General features: G+C 44.2%; 1 long non-coding RNA gene across 1 annotated transcript; it reads right to left on the bottom strand.

The window, feature by feature from the left end:
- Nucleotides 1-871: 871 nt before the first annotated feature.
- LOC121136317 lies at nt 872-2,988 on the bottom strand. The gene is made up of 3 exons (XR_005873457.1): nt 2,888-2,988; nt 2,136-2,322; nt 872-2,057 (listed from the first exon to the last, which is right to left on the bottom strand). It is a non-coding gene; the product is annotated as an uncharacterized LOC121136317 (long non-coding RNA).
- Between the last annotated feature and the right edge of the window lie 15,306 nt (nt 2,989-18,294).

Below are 18,294 nucleotides of genomic sequence, written 5' to 3'. Positions count from 1 at the left end.
GGGTTTTAAGTCACAGTAGAACACTTTAAAAAAGGACACAACCATTGAATATTTCCCAGCAATTTCTGAAAATCGCTCAAAATATTGTGAACTCTCCTTTTTTAATTGTCCAAATTGAGGTTTAATTTCTTTTAGAATATAACATATGTTCCAAATAACTTTTGAAAATTACTAAGTCTGTGAGGAATCTTTTCCAGTCTAACAGGAAGAGCTCTCACTAGCTGACAAGGCCTCATTTGTATCTTAGCTGACAAGGGCTAATTTGCATCTACACAGACACCTTTGGGGGTGGGGCCTGACCAAGACTAGTTCCCTGAAAAACCTTTTCAAATCATGTATTAACTTCTAACTTCTAGGTTTTGTTTTTTAACCATAAAAATTTAGGAGGATCTCTGTATCCTCTCCTTTGTTAAACTCCATAGAATCATCCATGCAGATTCTCCTGGCTCCTAGGCTTCTGCTATTTTCTATTGACTGTCTCTGAAGGCTTAAATCTTTCATCTCTCCTGTTAAGGCATTAACTGACTGGATGGATGCTCCTTTTGGCTATATCTAAAGCAATTTAGGTAGCTTTTTAGCTATGTCTGAAGTGATTTAAGTATCCTTTTAATCATATCCAAGGCAATTCGAACAGTTGCTTGTGTCAACATTCACACATTTACACTCACATTCCAAACATACTGGTGTGGCCACAGTTTATACACAGAACATGCACACATATCTCTCATCTCTCCTATTGCCTAGGTTATGATTAGTTAGTTGAAATGAAACATGCTTAATTGAAGTCTCTTGTAACCCAGCAGCTATAGCCAATTTTTGTTTTATGAGCATCCAAAATCTGAACAACTCAATTTATCTATGTTGTCTTTCTTTCTTTATAAGGCCCGCTATCTGAACAAATCTTTAATAGACTCGTTTGTGTCACTTTCCTTTCTATAAGGTCTTAGCATGGCCTGGCATGTTGTATTAGCATTTTATAAACTAGTTGTCTCAAAGATTTAACATCTGTATCTCCCCTTATTTTGGATGAAGCCTGCATTATCCTAGAGACAAAAATTTTTGAAACAACTCCTTAGGTCCATGCCTGCTCTTTCTGAAGCCTTTACTTAGCCTGTGTCCTGGCAGCTGGAAGCTTGTTCCAAGTTCTCTCTGCTGCTGGGCCAATCTGTTTATACACTGCTATCTCAAGCGTTAACTGCTGATCTATGTCTTTGTATTTGTCCTTCCTCAGGGAGCACCTTATAACAAACAGGAAGGTTTTGGGCTCTTTTTGTTTATTTGTATTGTTTGCCTCTTCTCTAACACTAACCTGCACTGAAGACATCTGACCTGTTGCAGCTGTTGTGACTTGAGGGGTGCTTGCCCCTAGGCTGCCTTAGACAAAGAACATTTCTCTGATCTGAGGAAACTTGAAAAGTTCTTATCTCCTGTGAGAGCGATTTTGCTAAATCTTTCAAGCCTCTTAGTTTTTGCTGAATTTCACCACTAGGTTTCTGTCTGTCTGTATTTCTAGTTCCTAATCTCTCTGTCCTGTACGGTTTTTGTTTATTTGTTTGTGTGTTTTCTGATCTAGCTGCTCCTCAGTAGGTACTGAGGTCTCTTATCATACTGCTAACTGGTCAGGGGCAGATATTTCCTGCTGTTCTGCAAGTATGCAAGTTTGCAGGTAGCACCTTCGCTTCCCCAGCCCTGGCACAGCACCTGTGATACAACTGCAGCAGTGGTTTCTGTGAGACGGGAAGGAGCCTTTAAAACTCCAAAGTCCTCTGCAGTTTTGCTTCATTTTAGCTCTCCTGGCTATCAAAACACACACAAGTGAATATACAATTATCTGACCAACAATTTCCTTCTTATACATTCCCTTAATAATCTTGAAGGCAGTTACCACCTTTTCTTTGTCTATATTTATCAGCCCCTCCAGGGACAAACATTTCCCATATTCTCATATAAGTTATAACCTCTTTAAACCTTTATTTTTAACCTGTGTTACTCCTAAGAATTGTATAAGATCCTTCTTTTTCACCCTAATTCCTCGTATCCTGAGGGCTTCTTTGAGCCTGGAAAGAAAGAGAGACTTTTGAGAGAATGCCTGTCCCATCACTTACATTGGCTGTAAGATCTGCGCCATTGCTCACCACCTCATCTGTCTTGCTCTTTTCGGCGGGTCACCAAAATGAAGACTGTGCCATCATCTGGGGGACAATCTGGAAGGGCCCTTCACTCCGTGAGCGGCATCTTCCTCCTGGCTATCCGACTTCAGTCCACGCTGGGCACCAAATATGTCCCAACCCGCAGGACATTTAACGTGGGTCTGGTGGACACCTAGGAGAAAGATGGAGGACAGGGGATACAGGAACGGACGCCAAGACAGGAGTCTGATCAAGGCTACAACATTCATACAAAGGGATTTATATAGGAGAACTGAGGAGGGAAAGGGGGAAGGTGTACTTGCAGCTACAGGGGCAAGAGGTCAGTGGGAGAGGTGGTCTGCTGTGTTGCCTAGCTACCTAATCTATAGGGCAAGAGGTCGGGGGTAGGAACTCCTATGTTGCTTGTTAACCTGGCAGCAGAATCCGATCCTATCTATTGTAATTTACTGGTGCTCAGGCCTGTTTCCTGAGGACCTTGTAGATTTTCCAATTAAGCTAATCTTTAACTGACTGGTAAACCCCAGGCTTGTTACTTGGAATTTGCTTTATGTCAGAGTGGTCTTAGTGTCACATCTTCCCTACGAGTGCATGATACAGCCTAGCTGACTGATGGCTGGAGGTCCCTGACATCTCAGTGCAATGCTACCCAAAGAGATTCCTTTCCAAGTCCCTTGTTAATAAGCAGTGTTGGTTAGAATAAGAGTGTCCCTCATAGATGAGCATGTTTAGGTACTTACCGCACTAGCTGAAGGTGAGAAGGAGCAGGAGGTGTGGCCTTGTTGGAGGAGGTGTCAGCAGGGGTCACAGAGCTTTAAAGATTCAAAATCCAAATCCATTCAAAGTCATCTCTGTGTGTGTCACGCTTGAGAATCAGAGGTAAGTCATCAGGTACAGCTCCAATGCCACGTCATCCTGCCTGATGCTAGTTTCCCATAACAATGGAAGTGTACTGTCACCCTCTGCAACTGTGTACCCTTAAGTCCCATGCTTTCTCTAAGTTGCCTTGGTCACAGGGCTTCTTCACGACAATAGGTTGGAAACAGCATGAAGGGAGTTAATTCAGTGAGTGAATGCCAGAAAAGAATGTATTTTTGCAGAGTGGTGGTGGTGCATATCTTTAATCCCAACACTTGGGAGGCAGCGGCAGGTGGATCTCTGTGAGTTTGAGGACAGCCAAGTCTACAGAGTGAGAGACAAGATAGGCTCCAAAGGTACACAGAGAAACCCTGTCTCAAAAAACGGAAAAAAAGAATGTACTTTGTGTCTGACATCACTACCTCCCAGGCCTTGGGCATCTGGGAAATGTTACACCAAACAGGGAGACAAGTGTCAAGCCCTCCTTGCCAAGACCTGCTGACCCACTGCCCCATCACTGCCAGTAGGACTGGGCATGTAGGCTTCCCTAGAAACTCTGTATGCAAGACGTCCTCAGATATGGCACGGGAGTGGATTGAAATGTGCCAAACTAATACAATGCCCATATTCCCAAGACCAATGCCAGGATTCTCAGCATAAAAAAGAAACCCAAGTTCATTGGTGAATTACGTAGAGATCATGTTTCAGAAACTCGTATTCCACCCAAAGAGACACTCATGGAACTCAAACTGCTTTATCTAAACCAGTGGTTCTAAACCTGATGGTCTCAAGCACTTTGGCGGTGTGTTGACCATTTCACAGGGTCACTTAAGACCATCATAATACACAGATATTTACATTATGACTCATAATAGTTATCAAATTATGTATGAAGTAACAACTAAAATAATTGTATGGTTGGAGGTCACCACAACAATAGGTTCTGTACAAAGGGTCACAACATTGGGAAGGCTGAGAACCACTAATCTACAGGATCCCCTCAAACAACACTCTGGATCCCCTGCCATCTGGACAGACCCTGCTGACTCAGTGATCTGATCACAGCCTGCGTGGTAACCAGGAGGACTCTACAGACACCCCACTCAGCAAGAATGCACATTACATCATTGACTGACATCTTGTACCAACCTAACAATGAATGTTTGCTAGACCCTGAATGTGGGCACTGGACACAAATAGTCCAAGGATGTTGGCCTTGTCTGGAGTGATGTTCTACAGCCTTCTCAAGCCCTATGGAAACATTCTGTCATTTTAGTCAATTGAAAGCAAAGGATCACTCACTGGAATAAAAATATTACACCAGGTTCTCGACTTCTAGGACAGGGGAAGAGCACCACGGGAGCCTGGTGGAAGTTGCAGGTGAAGAAAAGAATACAGATGTCAGTTACCTGATCAGTCCAAGACTGGTTAGAACAGAAAGGGAAAGAGGCTCATGGGAAGGGTTTGACTTGACCTCCCTGGGGTGGCATGCTCTTCTACTCATAGGAACCCATGCCCTGCACCCCCAACTCTGCTCTGCAGGAAATTTGCTCCTGCCCCTGCCCGTCCAACATCTCAGCCCCAACCACACATGCTCCTCCCTTTCTTACAGCTGCCTGACTGGAACTAGAACTTTCTATAGGAAGACTCTCCTCCCCTTCACCCAGCTCATGCCCTTGCCTCCTCACTGTCTTCCTTTCCTCTCCCTGGGTCATACACGCCCCTCTCCTCCTCTCTGCGCCTCTCCCTGGGTCTCCTCACATCCTGGGCTTACAGAGTGTATGCACTTATTTACATCTGATCATTGATGAGCATGAAGATTAGGGGAGGAGTGATGTAGACCTCAAGTCATGTGGAACACGAAGTTGTATAACATGGTTGCAGAAGCTGGACAGTTGACTCTTTAAAACAAGGTGGCCGTGTGGCTGACTTCTCTGTCTTGCAATAGTTCTGGGACAGCTGTGAGAATGAGTTGTAGGAGCTGACAGCTTCCACTGCAGGGAGAGGAGGAGGGGTAGAGAGCTTGTGTCCTTGTTGCTGGAGGTATCTGGTAGGGAACACCATATGTGGGGTACACAGCTCTGTCAGGTTCTGGCCTGGCTCCCTCCTATGGCTGGTAGGCCACACCAGGCCGAACTGAGTCCCGTGGCTTAAGACCCATGGGCCCAGGCCTGTTCTTCAGACCTTGAAAGAGGCACAAGAAAAGGACTCTGTTAGTGACTGTGACATCGGCACAGTGACTTAACACTGAGCCACCCTGATGTCCCATAGCTCTCCATGTGATTCCTCTCCCCTAACCTTTTCTCAGTCCCCAGGCCCAACTCCCATCTCCTCCTCTGAACTGTCTCTGGCTGCATCTTTTGCTTGTCTGTTTCAGGCTCTACTTCCCCAGGATCCACATAAAGCGGTCCAGTGAGAAAGCTCCTTCTTGGGCCACAGACATCTTAGGGCTCATGTCCTACACATGGGAGCAGAGTATCAGTGGCTACGGGCCTTAAGATTCAAAGATGAAATACGTAAGGGAAAGTCACTGACCATTCCTACTGGGTTTCCTTGGGACTCCATTTCCCATGCCTTGCTGTCCCTTACCTGGGGACTGTATCTTCTGTCTTTGGGGTGAGGAGGCAACAGAATAAGCTGGAAAACAGATGACTAATTTGCCTCCTCACCCCTTTCCAGCCCCTTCTGTGCTTCTTCTTGGAGGCCGTGGCTACCTCCTGGGGCTGGTCCTTGCTAGATTTTGGTGGTGACTCCTCAACTTTTATTTCGTTGTCATCGAGGGGTGTGATACTGAGCATGGTGTCACTGCCCGTCTCCTCACTCTCAGCCTCCTCAGCATCGTGGGGAGTTGAGTTATAATAAGCACTGGTGTCCCTCAGGCAGGAGAGGGAATCCTCAGATGTGTCACTGTCATCAGATGAGGCAGTGCCGTCTGTGTCCTCTGTTGTTTTATTCTTAATGGGGGCAGGCACAGGAGAAAACCGTGGGGCAGAATTCCAAGGCCAGCTCATATCCAGCAGCTTGTGCAAATCTGGAGAGCTGGACCTAGAGGAGCTCTTGCTTTCTGTCACTTTATTTATCTCCTGCCCTTTGGTGTCTTCAGATGCCACGAATGTGGGCAAGGCGGGTTCACTCCTTGCCCTCTTTAGGGTAGGACGGGCAGTGGGAGGACCTGTAGGACTCTTGGGAGAATGGGTCTTTGGGACATGCCATATTTCTCCTAGGATGTTACCACCACGTTTTCTCCCGCTGATCACATTGATTTTTGTCGGGGCATCATTAAGCCTATTTTTTTTCTATGAGTCCCAGGGTTTCTTCGGCCATGGGGCCTAAGCAACACATAGCACCTACAATGGTGGATATGGACAGCCTGGAACCAGTTTCTCTGGATGGTGATGGAAAATCTCCATCCAAGATATTCATGAACAGAAATTGTTCCTCCATGTTCACCACTGTGACAGATGGAGTTTGGACTACCACAAGATGTTACAAGTAAAAAGACAAAAGTATGTTTAGGAGAGGAGTTTGTGGCTCTAATTTATACTTCATGAAAATTATAGCTACCTCAACATCCTAATGATAATCTTGGGGTCAGAGGTTTTAAAAAAAACCAACCCAAACCCCAAAGCAATTATGATTAAGCATAAAGAAGCTCAGAGTTGAGATAAGTGGTTACTTAGAGATTGAAACAAATACCAAAGGAACAAAGATCAAATGGAAAATTTGGTGATTTGAAAGGATGAAGAAGTCTGACAACCCAGTGTCACCCAGAGACATGATAGGAATCAGTGAAATGTAAGACAAGACACATGTATGAACGAAAGACAAGTAAGATCTAGGGCATCGTGTGAGTGTGTGTGTGTGTGTGTGTGTGTGTGTGTGTGTGTTACGAATTAACTCTAGAGAGGTGATATTCATGAAAGAAGGCAATTTCTTTAACTATGAAAAGTCACCAGCATTGATAAGTTGTTATTAACTCTACATACAACCTGCTGCCTGCCACCTAATATACTCTGTGTGCGATGAATATTTGTGGACGTTACAAAACATGCAAAGGGATCAATTTAGGGATAAGATGGAAAGGGTAATACAATTTCTGCTAACAAGGAAACACCAGGCCAGCAGATTGCCCGATGGATTTACCTACAGACCTCACAGTATACTAGGGACAGATTCTCCTCAAGAAGAATCACCAGACACAAGGATACATTAGTCTTGACATCCAGTATTCCCCTGAGGCCAAATCCATAACATGCACACACACAGTGCTGGTGCACAAGTGAACATTCATGCACATACACATACTACAAATAGGTACATGCATGCAGAAACACATAGGTTCAGGCACTGAAACACACACACTTACTCACACGTGCACACAAGTATACTCCAATGTCCTTGATGAAAATTCAGTTGTACATCTGTTAGCAGCTTAGTAATTCACACAAAGTTCAAAAACACATGAAACAGCTGATGTTCACAGTGAGTTCAACAGGGATTCCTAGGATAATTCCCCAGGAAAAATATTGGACAAGAAGCATGGAAGGAGATCCAGTTAGGAGGCCCATGCTCAGGTACAAAAAATGGAATTGTGTTATTTTCTGAAATAGAAATAGACACAAGGCTTGTGTCTGTAACCCCAGGTCCAGAGAGATGGTGATCCTGACTAGAGCCATAGAGCAGTAGGTGGACCCTTAACTGAAATGGAACCTTTTGTGGGACATAAAAGGGGCAGCTGCAATGTAACAGAGCAGAGGTAATGATCCCAGGTCACTATGCAGTTCCAGAAGCATTACAGAGGACTGACTTACATCACATACTTAAGATTTAAAACAAGAAAATGAAACCAAAGTAAAATATGGCAAAAGATTTTTAAGCAAACAAAGTTGAACACAAACATAAACCCATGCCTCAACCAAAAGCACTGAGTGCATGAATCAAGACAACAAACAAACAACAAAATCCAACCAAAAAGAAGAAATCTCCCAATGCCAAGGTCCAAGAGATTTGGAGAATCCAGTTGATCACGACAAATGTAGAAGTCTGACTGCTCTCCACCCACAAGAGTTGCTCTGCATCTTCAAGACAAGCCCAGCCCTCTGCAGGGACTATATGAACCAATTTTCATTAACTTCTCACCAAGGTTTTTTGTGATGTCACACTAAGAAATGGTCCAGTAGCAGCCGGGAATAACCCAAAGCTATTAATCTATCCAGCTTCAGGGAATGCATACCTTTCGTCAAATTTGTGAGCAAATCCCCAGGAAGATGCACCTTAAAGAACAACAGGAAACCCTACTCTCTCTTAGGCTCTCAGAGGACATGGAGCTATGACTGATGAGGAGATGGGGACTTGACAAGATGGGTGTGAAGCAGATGGGTATATGATTTTGGCCTGCACCTTATGCATCCGGTCACCCAATTCCTCCTGCGGTTCCCACATCCCTGGACTTTTACAGCCTTCCCAAAGCTCACACCCTGCTAGAGCCCAAGAATTTAGACACCTGAGAAGTTTGATACCACTCATTTCAAGCCTGAAGAGGACACTTGGACTTTAAGAACCTAGGGACTAGGTAACATAGTAACAAGGTAACAAGTGCCTTAGTAACAAGGTGGACAGACTCAGGAATCTAATGTTGACCTTTTTAAGGGACACGTGTATGGAGTAGTGAAAGACAGAAACCATGCCCCAATGTCCTTTGCACTCTAAGAATCCCGACTACTACAGACCTCATCTCTACACTTAAGCTATTCAATTCCTTTATCTGAGATTCATACAGATGAGCATCTAAAGGATGTCAGTCCTCCCCAACCTGGGATGCTCTAAACAAATGGACTTAAGCTCATGATACACATGACATGGTTTTGGTTGTTTTTGCAGGGTGTTGTGGTGTGACATAGCAAGGGTGGAAGACAGTTACCAAGACGGATGAGCGTTTAAGAAGTTCAAAGACTGTAGATGATAGCAGAGCAGATGTGATAAACATTCTCATGGTAATGAAGTGTCATGTTTCACACTTGTCCACACTAACAGAACTTTTATAACCTGAAAAATTAAATTTATAAATGTCAAAGAATCATGCTGAAGAATAGAAATATGGAGCTAGTAAAAAGAAATTGAATGGAAGCAGTAATTCAACAAAGAAATAATTAAGCGATGTCAATCAAACCAACAAACCAGGACACAAACTCACATTTGGCTGTCAAAGCAGATGAACAGTGTCTGTTTTTCAGAGATCAGTAATACCAATGTCTGAGTCCTATAACTCTGCACCCAACCAAGCAATAGTTTCTCTGCAGAGTGAGAAACCCCAGCCCCAGCCAGTGCCTCATGTGGGCAGGGTCTGCAACTTCTCACAATGGTCCTGTGAGGTCATGGGAGGAAATGAACCAATCACAGCCGTCCACAACCAAAAAAAATCCCAATCCAGAAAGTCTTCACTTTCTGACTCCAAGGACTGCATTAGTGTTCTCACAACCATGACCAATTCTTTGAGAAGCAGCAGTGTGTGGGTGCCACACAGGTTTTGCTTTGGCTCATGCTCTCAGAGGACATGGAAATCCTTGTCTGGGGACTTGGGAAGATGGGTCTGAAGCAGGTGCTTACATGGATTTGGCAGGTCCCCTTGCCCTAATGACCCAATTCCCCCGCTAGGTTCCACCACCATGTGATTTTACAACCTCCTGATCGCACTCCTGCTGGAGACCAAAAACTCAGAGCCATGAGATGATTTGAAACCTCTCGCATTCCAATCTTGAGGAGGACATTTGGACTTCAGCAGCAGCAGGAACAACAAGAATGGACTCAGTCAGTGTTGGACAGCCTGGGTTAGATACATGGTTATGGACTAGACAGAGAATGAACACACAGGCTTCTCCAAGGTCCGTGTCACTCAGAGCCTCAAATTCTCTAATGACACCAACTACTGCAGACCTCTTCATCTATATAGTCATGATACCATTCCTGTTCCTTACACTCATATTTACGGGCATCCAAAGGATGGCAGCCTGTCTATGACACTGGAGGCCATGAGGAAATGGCTATCCCTCAAGTTTCCCCAGTGCTGTTTGTGTCAGGAGTCGAATGGTGGGCAGGAGAAGACCCTGAATATGATAAGGGAAAGTATAACAACAGGGAAAGGCCAACGGATGTAACAAAGTGGGTGAATATGCCCCAAGCCCATGAAAAAATCAAGTTCCTTATCTTTTACAGCTAATAGAGACTAACAGAAGTTAAGGTAAAGAAATAAACCAATGTACAAAATTTCAAAGATAAATAGATAGAGAATGATAGAAAATGGCTGATAATAACATAAACTGAAGCACAGGCACAAATTAAATCTAAATCAAACAGTAAGTCAACATTATATGCAAATCTAATCTACTGGTCAGCACACACTCACGATTTTCAGGTCAGTGCTGATCACAGTTATTCAGTGTCAAAACAGACAATACAATATAAAGCTCTCACGACCAAAGTCTTGAGTCAAGTTCTCTGCAGCCAGCCAGCAGCTTCACTGCAACAAAAGAACAAGATCCAGGCCCAGGTGGTGCCTTACATGGGTGGCGGCTCTCATTCCTCACAATGGCTCCTTGTGAGCTCACCCACCCATCGACCAATCACAGCTAGACAGAAGCCGTCATATCATCTTTCTAGTGTTTTGCTCCAGGCTCCTCCCAAACCTGTGCCAACAGTCAGCTTCAGAGAGGCCCAGGTTACTTTGGCTCAGGCTTCCAGAGGAGCAGGCACAGCCTGGTGCTGGGCTCTGCTGGTGGCAGTGGCAGCAGGGCCTGAGGCAACTGCTTTCACTCCATCAACTCTCCTCATGCTCAAGCTTATTTAAATATGTGTCACCTAGGCTGATCCTAAAATTCATTTCTGTCAAAACCACGGATCCAGGTTCATCCTACAGAGTGTGGCCTCACTGGTTCATATGCCTGCACACTTTCCTGAAATACTCAGAAAATGTAACTTTTTCTTTTCTTTCAGTTTCTGTTTCTGCACACTTAAACTCAAATTTTACTCCTTCTCTAAGATCTCCTTCTTCCTGCCCTGTGCCTGTTTGTCTGTCCTATGTCTGACCTCCATGGATAAAGGGAATATGTCCTCTCCACCATTTCTCTCTCCTCCATTACCTGCTATTTGGTACTTTCCTTTTACTAGAATAAAACTTTCCTCCAGTTAAAAAAAAAAGAAATCTGTAATCTCATCCATGTTGCATTTCAGGATTAGAGAAACAAAACATGAATTTTCCAGGAGGCATCATTATAATTGCTGGCCCTTCAGATTCATGATGCCTGGCCTAGGGATCTATACCTTTGTTTTTGCAATTTCTTAAGAGTCCTATGCCCACTGAAAATTTTTCATTTACCTTTAGTAGAATAAAAAGATATTTAATATCTACTATATTTTTATGCACAATTAAAATCATGTGTGCACAGGTAAATGTGCCTTAAAGATACTCAAAAGTCCCTTAGTTCAGTGATACTCAACCTTTCTCGTGTTGCAACCCTTTAATACAGTTCCTGATGATGTGCTGCACCTAACTATAAAAATATCTTCATTGCTACCTTTTAACCGTAATTTTGTTATTGAGTTGTAATAATAATATCTGAGTGTTCTGATGGTCTTGGTTGACCCCTGTGAAAGTTTCATTTGTCCTCCCAGGGGTCATCACCCTCATGTTATGATCCCAGGCTTGCTGGGTAAAGATATTTGATGTTGATTGAGCCTAACAGCCAGAATGACTCTCTTCTAGAAATGGTTGGGCTATGAAAGATCCCCAAAGTTTTAAATTAAGGAAGTAGCTTCTTTGTGCTGCTTGGACAACCTGATTTCTGGGCTGCTGTGTAGCATGACAGCATGACTTGACAGATGGTCCCCATGTGCTCTGTCACCCAGTGCACCATCTTTCAGTGGCCTTTTGTCGATGATGGAGCAGATCACAGTGAACATGTAGAATGAAAAAGACTCTCAAATCTGTGTGCATGGATCAGTTGTTAAAACATTCGTATGTAGAGACAGATATAGATAGATAGATAGATAGATAGATAGATAGATAGATAGATAGATATTCACAAACTCAATTCCAAACCCCAGTCTTATCCCTAGGTCTCTACACCAGACCACACGCTGCAGCCCCTTCCTCCTCCTGTACACATCTCCAGGGGATCCTACAGGTCTTCCTTTCTTAAAGTCCTTGTCCCTGTTTATTGCTTTGTTCCAGCGCCTGACTCCAGCAGGCACTCCCTGGGAACCCACAGGACACTTGGACCAGGGAAGTGATCTTTAACTCTCCCTACATTCTTCCAAGTCCAGTCCCTCAGTGTCATCCCCATCACTGTAGCAGACCTTCAGATGTGGCCTCTCCTAACTCACTCCCTCATTCCTGGAGTACTAACTAAACACATCCTGCTTTCCTCATCCTGTGAATCCCGTCAGATGCCCCAGACCCCCTCCCAGCTACATTCCCAAGTGTCAGCTCCAAATTGAGAAGCAAGTTTTACCTGGAAACCCTAGCTAGGACACCTATCAGGACCCCAGAAGAATTGCCTGAATCAACTATCAGCCACTACATTCTCCTGAGAGCCAGAAAGAATAACAGAGATCAAGGAATGAAACACCCACCTGACAAAGACAAGACCAGATGTCAACAACTAGAATTAATTACTATCTTCCCAATCCGATATGCCTACTATGGCAGTGTATAAATATACAACAAAGTCCCACTAGTATTACTTCATAATGGGCAAGGCCATCTGGGCTGTTTTCCCCTTCTCTCTATAATAGGTTCATACACACAAAATTAGAATAATTTGACCACAAACAGGCTACATCACAGAAGGATGACTACTGACTGGCTCTCAAATGGGACCACAGTGTGAGAGGAACCTAATATATATGATATAGATACAGATTTATAGATATAGATATGCATACATGTTCTTATGAGGCTTCCACAAACAGAAGGATGACATGGGAGATTCAGGGGCCATGTCTTCTCACCCAGTTTTTGCAAGGTTGACCCAGTATTTCATTATCTTCCTGCTTAGCAGCTCCTCTTCCTCAGTGAGGTCAACTGTGGCCATGGGGAAGACGAAGGTCCAGGTCCCAGTCACCCCGTGCAGTTGCTGCATTCAGCTGTAGTCTAACTCTGGTGCACATTGCCCTACCTGCCTAGATCCAGGATCTTCCATTTCCCACCCTTCTATTAATTGTGTCAGCCTCTAACTGAATTCAGCACTACAATCCCCAGCTTATTCTTAGTTCAGTGGCATTTTCTTTGCTCTGGCATAGTCATTAAGGAAACATCATGGCTTTAACTGACCCTCTTTGGTACCAGGCCTGATACTACCATCAGGGCAGGGACAGGGACAGAAAGTACAGTCTGGACTGGGAAGGATTTGAAGTCCAATAATAGTATAACATCTTGAGCTACAAGATGACTGTGAAAGGCTCTCCAAGAGCTTCAATTTCCTCTGTTGGACACTGTGATCAGTCATCTTGCAGGTACTCATCTGAGTCCCAATCCTACAAAATGAACCAAGCGAAGACTCACAATTACTGCCCCAGAAGGAGGATCCAAAGACAAAGCAAATATCATTGCCGTAGTCTGTCTTCAAATGGGGTAGCCAGGTATCTTTGAAGAGGTTGGGTGGCTGCTATAACCCATCATAACATAGTAGCCTCTTTACCTGTGGACACATCATAACATAGTATTCTCTTACCTGGACCTGTCCTGCCTCATAATTTGTGCAAGGTACCTTGGTCTAGTGTTGTCTGGAATCACAATGTCTGGGGATTTGAGGTAGTGTGAACTCCAAGGCTGAAACATGAGCCTTGGGAAAGAAAGGCCTTGGTTAAATCATGACATTGAGTAGTTTGTGGGGGGTCTTGGGGCATCGTTACCTTGCTTTATCTGTTCATGTAAAAGATGCCATGCTCTTACATTAGACATAAGGATTTACTGAGATAAGAGCCTCAGAAGTCTGGGACTTGAAAACAAATAAAGACATAGAAGGGGACATGGACACCAGAAAGCTGTTCTTAGACCCACAGCATGAGACCTTTAATCAGGCCTTTTATATTATTTTGGCTATCCTGAAGATTAAACACATGACATTATGAATATGAAGCAATCATTCTAGTAGTGCTAGCTAAAGTCCCCAACCCAGAGGTATTCTTATAGACATATTCACTCTGAGCATGTGCTACTTGCAAGGCAGGGATCACAAACATGAAGTCTGCCATCATCTCCTAGAACTGTACTTGGAGAGTCTGAGGGTCGTCAATGTCTTCCAAGTACTCTTCTACCAACATGTCAGTAAAATCAGGAGACAATATCTAGTTCAGAGAGATCCAAAAAAGATGGGTGAGGAAAAATTCAGCAAAAGGAAGCAGGATCCTTGGGTGAAGAGAGAGGGATCTGGGATGGGAGAAGGTAAATGAGCAATGAACAAGCTTGAGAGAGGCCCCATCCCCAAACAGAGGCATACTCCATTATTTGATCAAATGGCTCTTGGCATTGGCAAATAACCAGAATCTCTATTTTCATTGACTTTATAACATTAAGAATTTTACCAGTTGTATTCATGTTCTCTGTAGACCAGCCTTGATAGTCTCTCTGCCCATTTTCTTTTCCAGTATCAATGTTGCTCATGTACTGAGAGGTAGATGGAAAGGTCCAAGTTGATTTTGAAATAGGATGTAGTTGGGGTTATGGAGCTGTGAGCACCCTCTCCACCCAAGGCATTCCCCAGTTAAGCAAGGAGTTGTATCTGGGACATACCATTGGGATGTCCCAGCTATACTCACCACTGGAGATACCTATGGTGCTGGAAACAGGTCAAAAATAAGCAGAGGATAACAGCTCCTCAGGGTGCCTGGGAAAAAACTTCCCATCCACAACAGCAGGGATGATCTTGAGAATCTGAGGGGCATTCAAGGTGAGGGATCAAATCCAAGGCCCAGATATTTTCTGATTTCAAATTATCCCATGATATCCATATACATTCCTATTTTAGTTGAATTTGTGTCAATGTTACATTGATGGCTACAAAGGCATCACGTCATGTGCATGGGATAATTGTCCCCAAGTAAAAAGGACTTTCTGTTCCACTCCCTATTGGATCCCTTCCTAAACACTAGTACTGTGCAATCAAACCTTGGTAATAGCCAGAAGCTCCTCATCGCTCTTTCCTCTCAGGCAGCCCTCCAGGACTTCTGAGTCAATCTGACCACATCCAGACATTTTGGCCACTTTCTGTACAGAGCACAAGCAGGAGCCAGCCTGTCCATCCTTCTATACAGGGAAAGATGTTTTCCCAATAATCCTATTTAATGTGTTTTCTGGGCACCATCCCCCAATTCATTAAGTTACAGACTGGCCTCTCAGGGCCTCCGGGGATTTCTGTCCCTATGCCCATGAGTTAACTGTCTATGGTGAGAAAGAAGGCATTCTTGGACAGAGTCTATGCCAAAGAAATGCCAGAAGATCTTAGCACTCCTATATCCCTTCAGATGAATGGTCCTTCCAACCCTAGTTGGCCATGGCCTGACACTCACAGGCAGCTTGAAGCCCTCAGACATATGAGCAGATGAGTAGATGCTGAGGTACCAGAAGTCTTCAGACACAGAAAGAAGAGGCAGGGTTTTTTTTTGAACAGGAACTGGACTAATGCTCAAATTTCAGGGATACTCGTAAACACCTATTGACAATGTTAAACAATTACCTATTCCAAGCGCTGAGCAATAGTTAAAACCAGAACCTGAATAGATTTGTTCCTAGAAAACTACCTATTCACCATGATGAATTGGGAATATGAAATCATTTTCTAAAGTACTTCTTGGGGCTGGAATGATAACTCAGTGGTTGCAATCACTGACTGCTCTTCTAGAGGGCGTGAGTTAGATCCCCAACACCCACATAGCATCTCACAACCCCCGGCAAACCAAGTTTCAGGGGATTTAAGGATAGTGAATGACATTGAACACAGGCATACATTCAGCAAAACATAAAATATATACAAATTAATAAATTAATAAGATGAAGTCACTTCTATACAGATATACGCCTCAGGCTCTGGGGAAGCTGTGACAGAGTCCACACTTCCAGACAGAGATTTAGATTCTACCTATTGGAAGGTCAGGAAATTGAGGACCCTGGGTGTGTCAATGGTAGCCTTTGACCATGGGTTTTGATACTTTTACCACTTCTCCTGTCCTCATTAAGGCCTGAAACAGACTAGTTTCCCCTACAGAGCTATTGCATAAATGAGTATGAATACGTTTCTCCCAAGATAACAGGACCTCTTTCACCTAAAGTCAGAATTTCCAGGGTTCCTCATCTCTCCCACAGGCTTTCTAGTTGTTAGGACATACACTTGTTCCTTGTCAAGTGGCGTCTGGCCACATGGGTTGGCACAGTGACTGTGGAGGGTATGGGCCTTAGTAGTCCACGGCTTCACAGTTTAGGATTCTTCATTCTCTATTATCTAACACAGGAGTTCTGGTTAAGTGATGGAGCCTCATCTCTTTCCAGAGCATTTCCCATTGTGTCAGAGACACAAGGCATAACCTAACCCTCAAGACAAATGTGCCTGTGCTCGTATCTGAAGTACTCAAGGTTAGCTCCTTGTGAGTGCCAAGCACTGTACCCAGGGCCTGGCACATGTTGCTCCATTCTGAATTTCTTGGGGAAATGAGTGTTGGAAACCCCTATTCCATGACAAAGAGGAACTGGATATGGGACTGTGAAGTAGGAACCACTGAGGCCTGGGTGGTTCTAGAGGGCCTGAGTTAGATCCCCAACACTCACATAGCATCTCACAACCCCCTGCAAACCAAGCTTCAGGGGTTATTAACACTTCTTTCCCTCAGACAGGCTCATGGCTGTGGTATGGTCCATACACAGCACAGGCCCTTTGTGCCTGAGATTGTCTGATGAAGCCCTCCTTTTCCTGCTGTGTTTGTCAACTCCACCAGCTCCCACTTCTCCACCATTCCACAGGTACACACAGCACCATGTACTGACACTGCAGAATTTGGCAGCTCTGATTTATTTCCACAAGGAAAGTGAAAAACCCAAATCAGACAGATGGCTCTGATGCTACCCCACACCATCTGATCCACATACATCAAAAATCTTTGGCACCACTTGGCATAGAAGAGGGTAGGGCAGTAGCCACAAAGAACTACTCAAAAAAATTGCCAACTTCTTGCCAAATCCTGTTACTTTCTCTCTATATGCAATATCCTGCCAAATGTTATCTGTGCCTATGTAGCATACTGAGCTCACCAGCCACTGACCCCTGACACTGTTACAGCAGCAGACAAAAGCTGCTGAATTGGTCCTGCTTATAGCCTAGCTACATGCACAATATGCCATGCTCACACAAAAGTTCTTTATACCGCTTCTATGGAATCTGGTAAACTGTCCTTCCCATCTGAAACTGTAAGCCATAACCCTGAATGGGACAGGTAAAATTAAACATAGTGAAGAAATTTCATTTTCTGATTTTCTTTGTTTTGTTTTGTTTTGTTTTTGACACAAGATCTTGCTTGGTAGCCCACCCTGGTTTGAACTGGAGATCCTCCTGTCTCAGCCTCCTGGGTACAAAATTTGCTGCTGTATGTGGCTACACCCAGATCACACATCTCCTCTTGACTAATCCTGGGCACCTTGCACATGGAAGAGAAAGCAGAAGCCCACAGGTCACAGAATTCAGCCATCCAGAAGTCTGTCTGATATCATGATTACCTTCCAGTCCTGAATCTGTGCTGCTGTGCAATTTACCTCATGTTAGTATATGAACCTTGCCCAGACAGGAACTTGGAACAAAGAGAGTAGGCACAGTTTGGGCAAGGGGCCAGCACAGGTCAAAGTCCTTGAACTCTACTGACGGGGCCACATGGTTCCCAATGAGCAGCAAGTGAGACAAAGCTGCCTCCCATTCCTGCTCTTCCTTTCATCCCTTGGGAGGCAGAGCAGGAATTCTGAAGCCCTTTCTCCAAATCGGGAGTCACCATTTTCAGGCGTATTAAGCGGGCACACAACACACTTAATGAAGGTATTGGAGTAAAGAGGAGGGAGGAGAAATCTATAGCTGGAGAAGCTGGGGGCTTTTCTGAGTAGATGCATACTCAGGATGTCACAGATGGAGGGTGGAGTGGAACTTGAGGATATGTGAACTGGGTAAAGCAGAACTGCGCACACATGCCCACCACCCTGAAAACACCTCCCTGCTTTCGGGACTTACACTTTCCTGAATCCATGTTCAGGGTCTCACTA

This window comes from Mesocricetus auratus, unplaced genomic scaffold (assembly GCF_017639785.1).
Source record: "Mesocricetus auratus isolate SY011 unplaced genomic scaffold, BCM_Maur_2.0 Super-Scaffold_100062, whole genome shotgun sequence".
Classification (NCBI taxonomy): Eukaryota; Metazoa; Chordata; class Mammalia; order Rodentia; family Cricetidae; genus Mesocricetus; species Mesocricetus auratus.
This window is presented reverse-complemented; position numbering and strand designations above follow the sequence as displayed.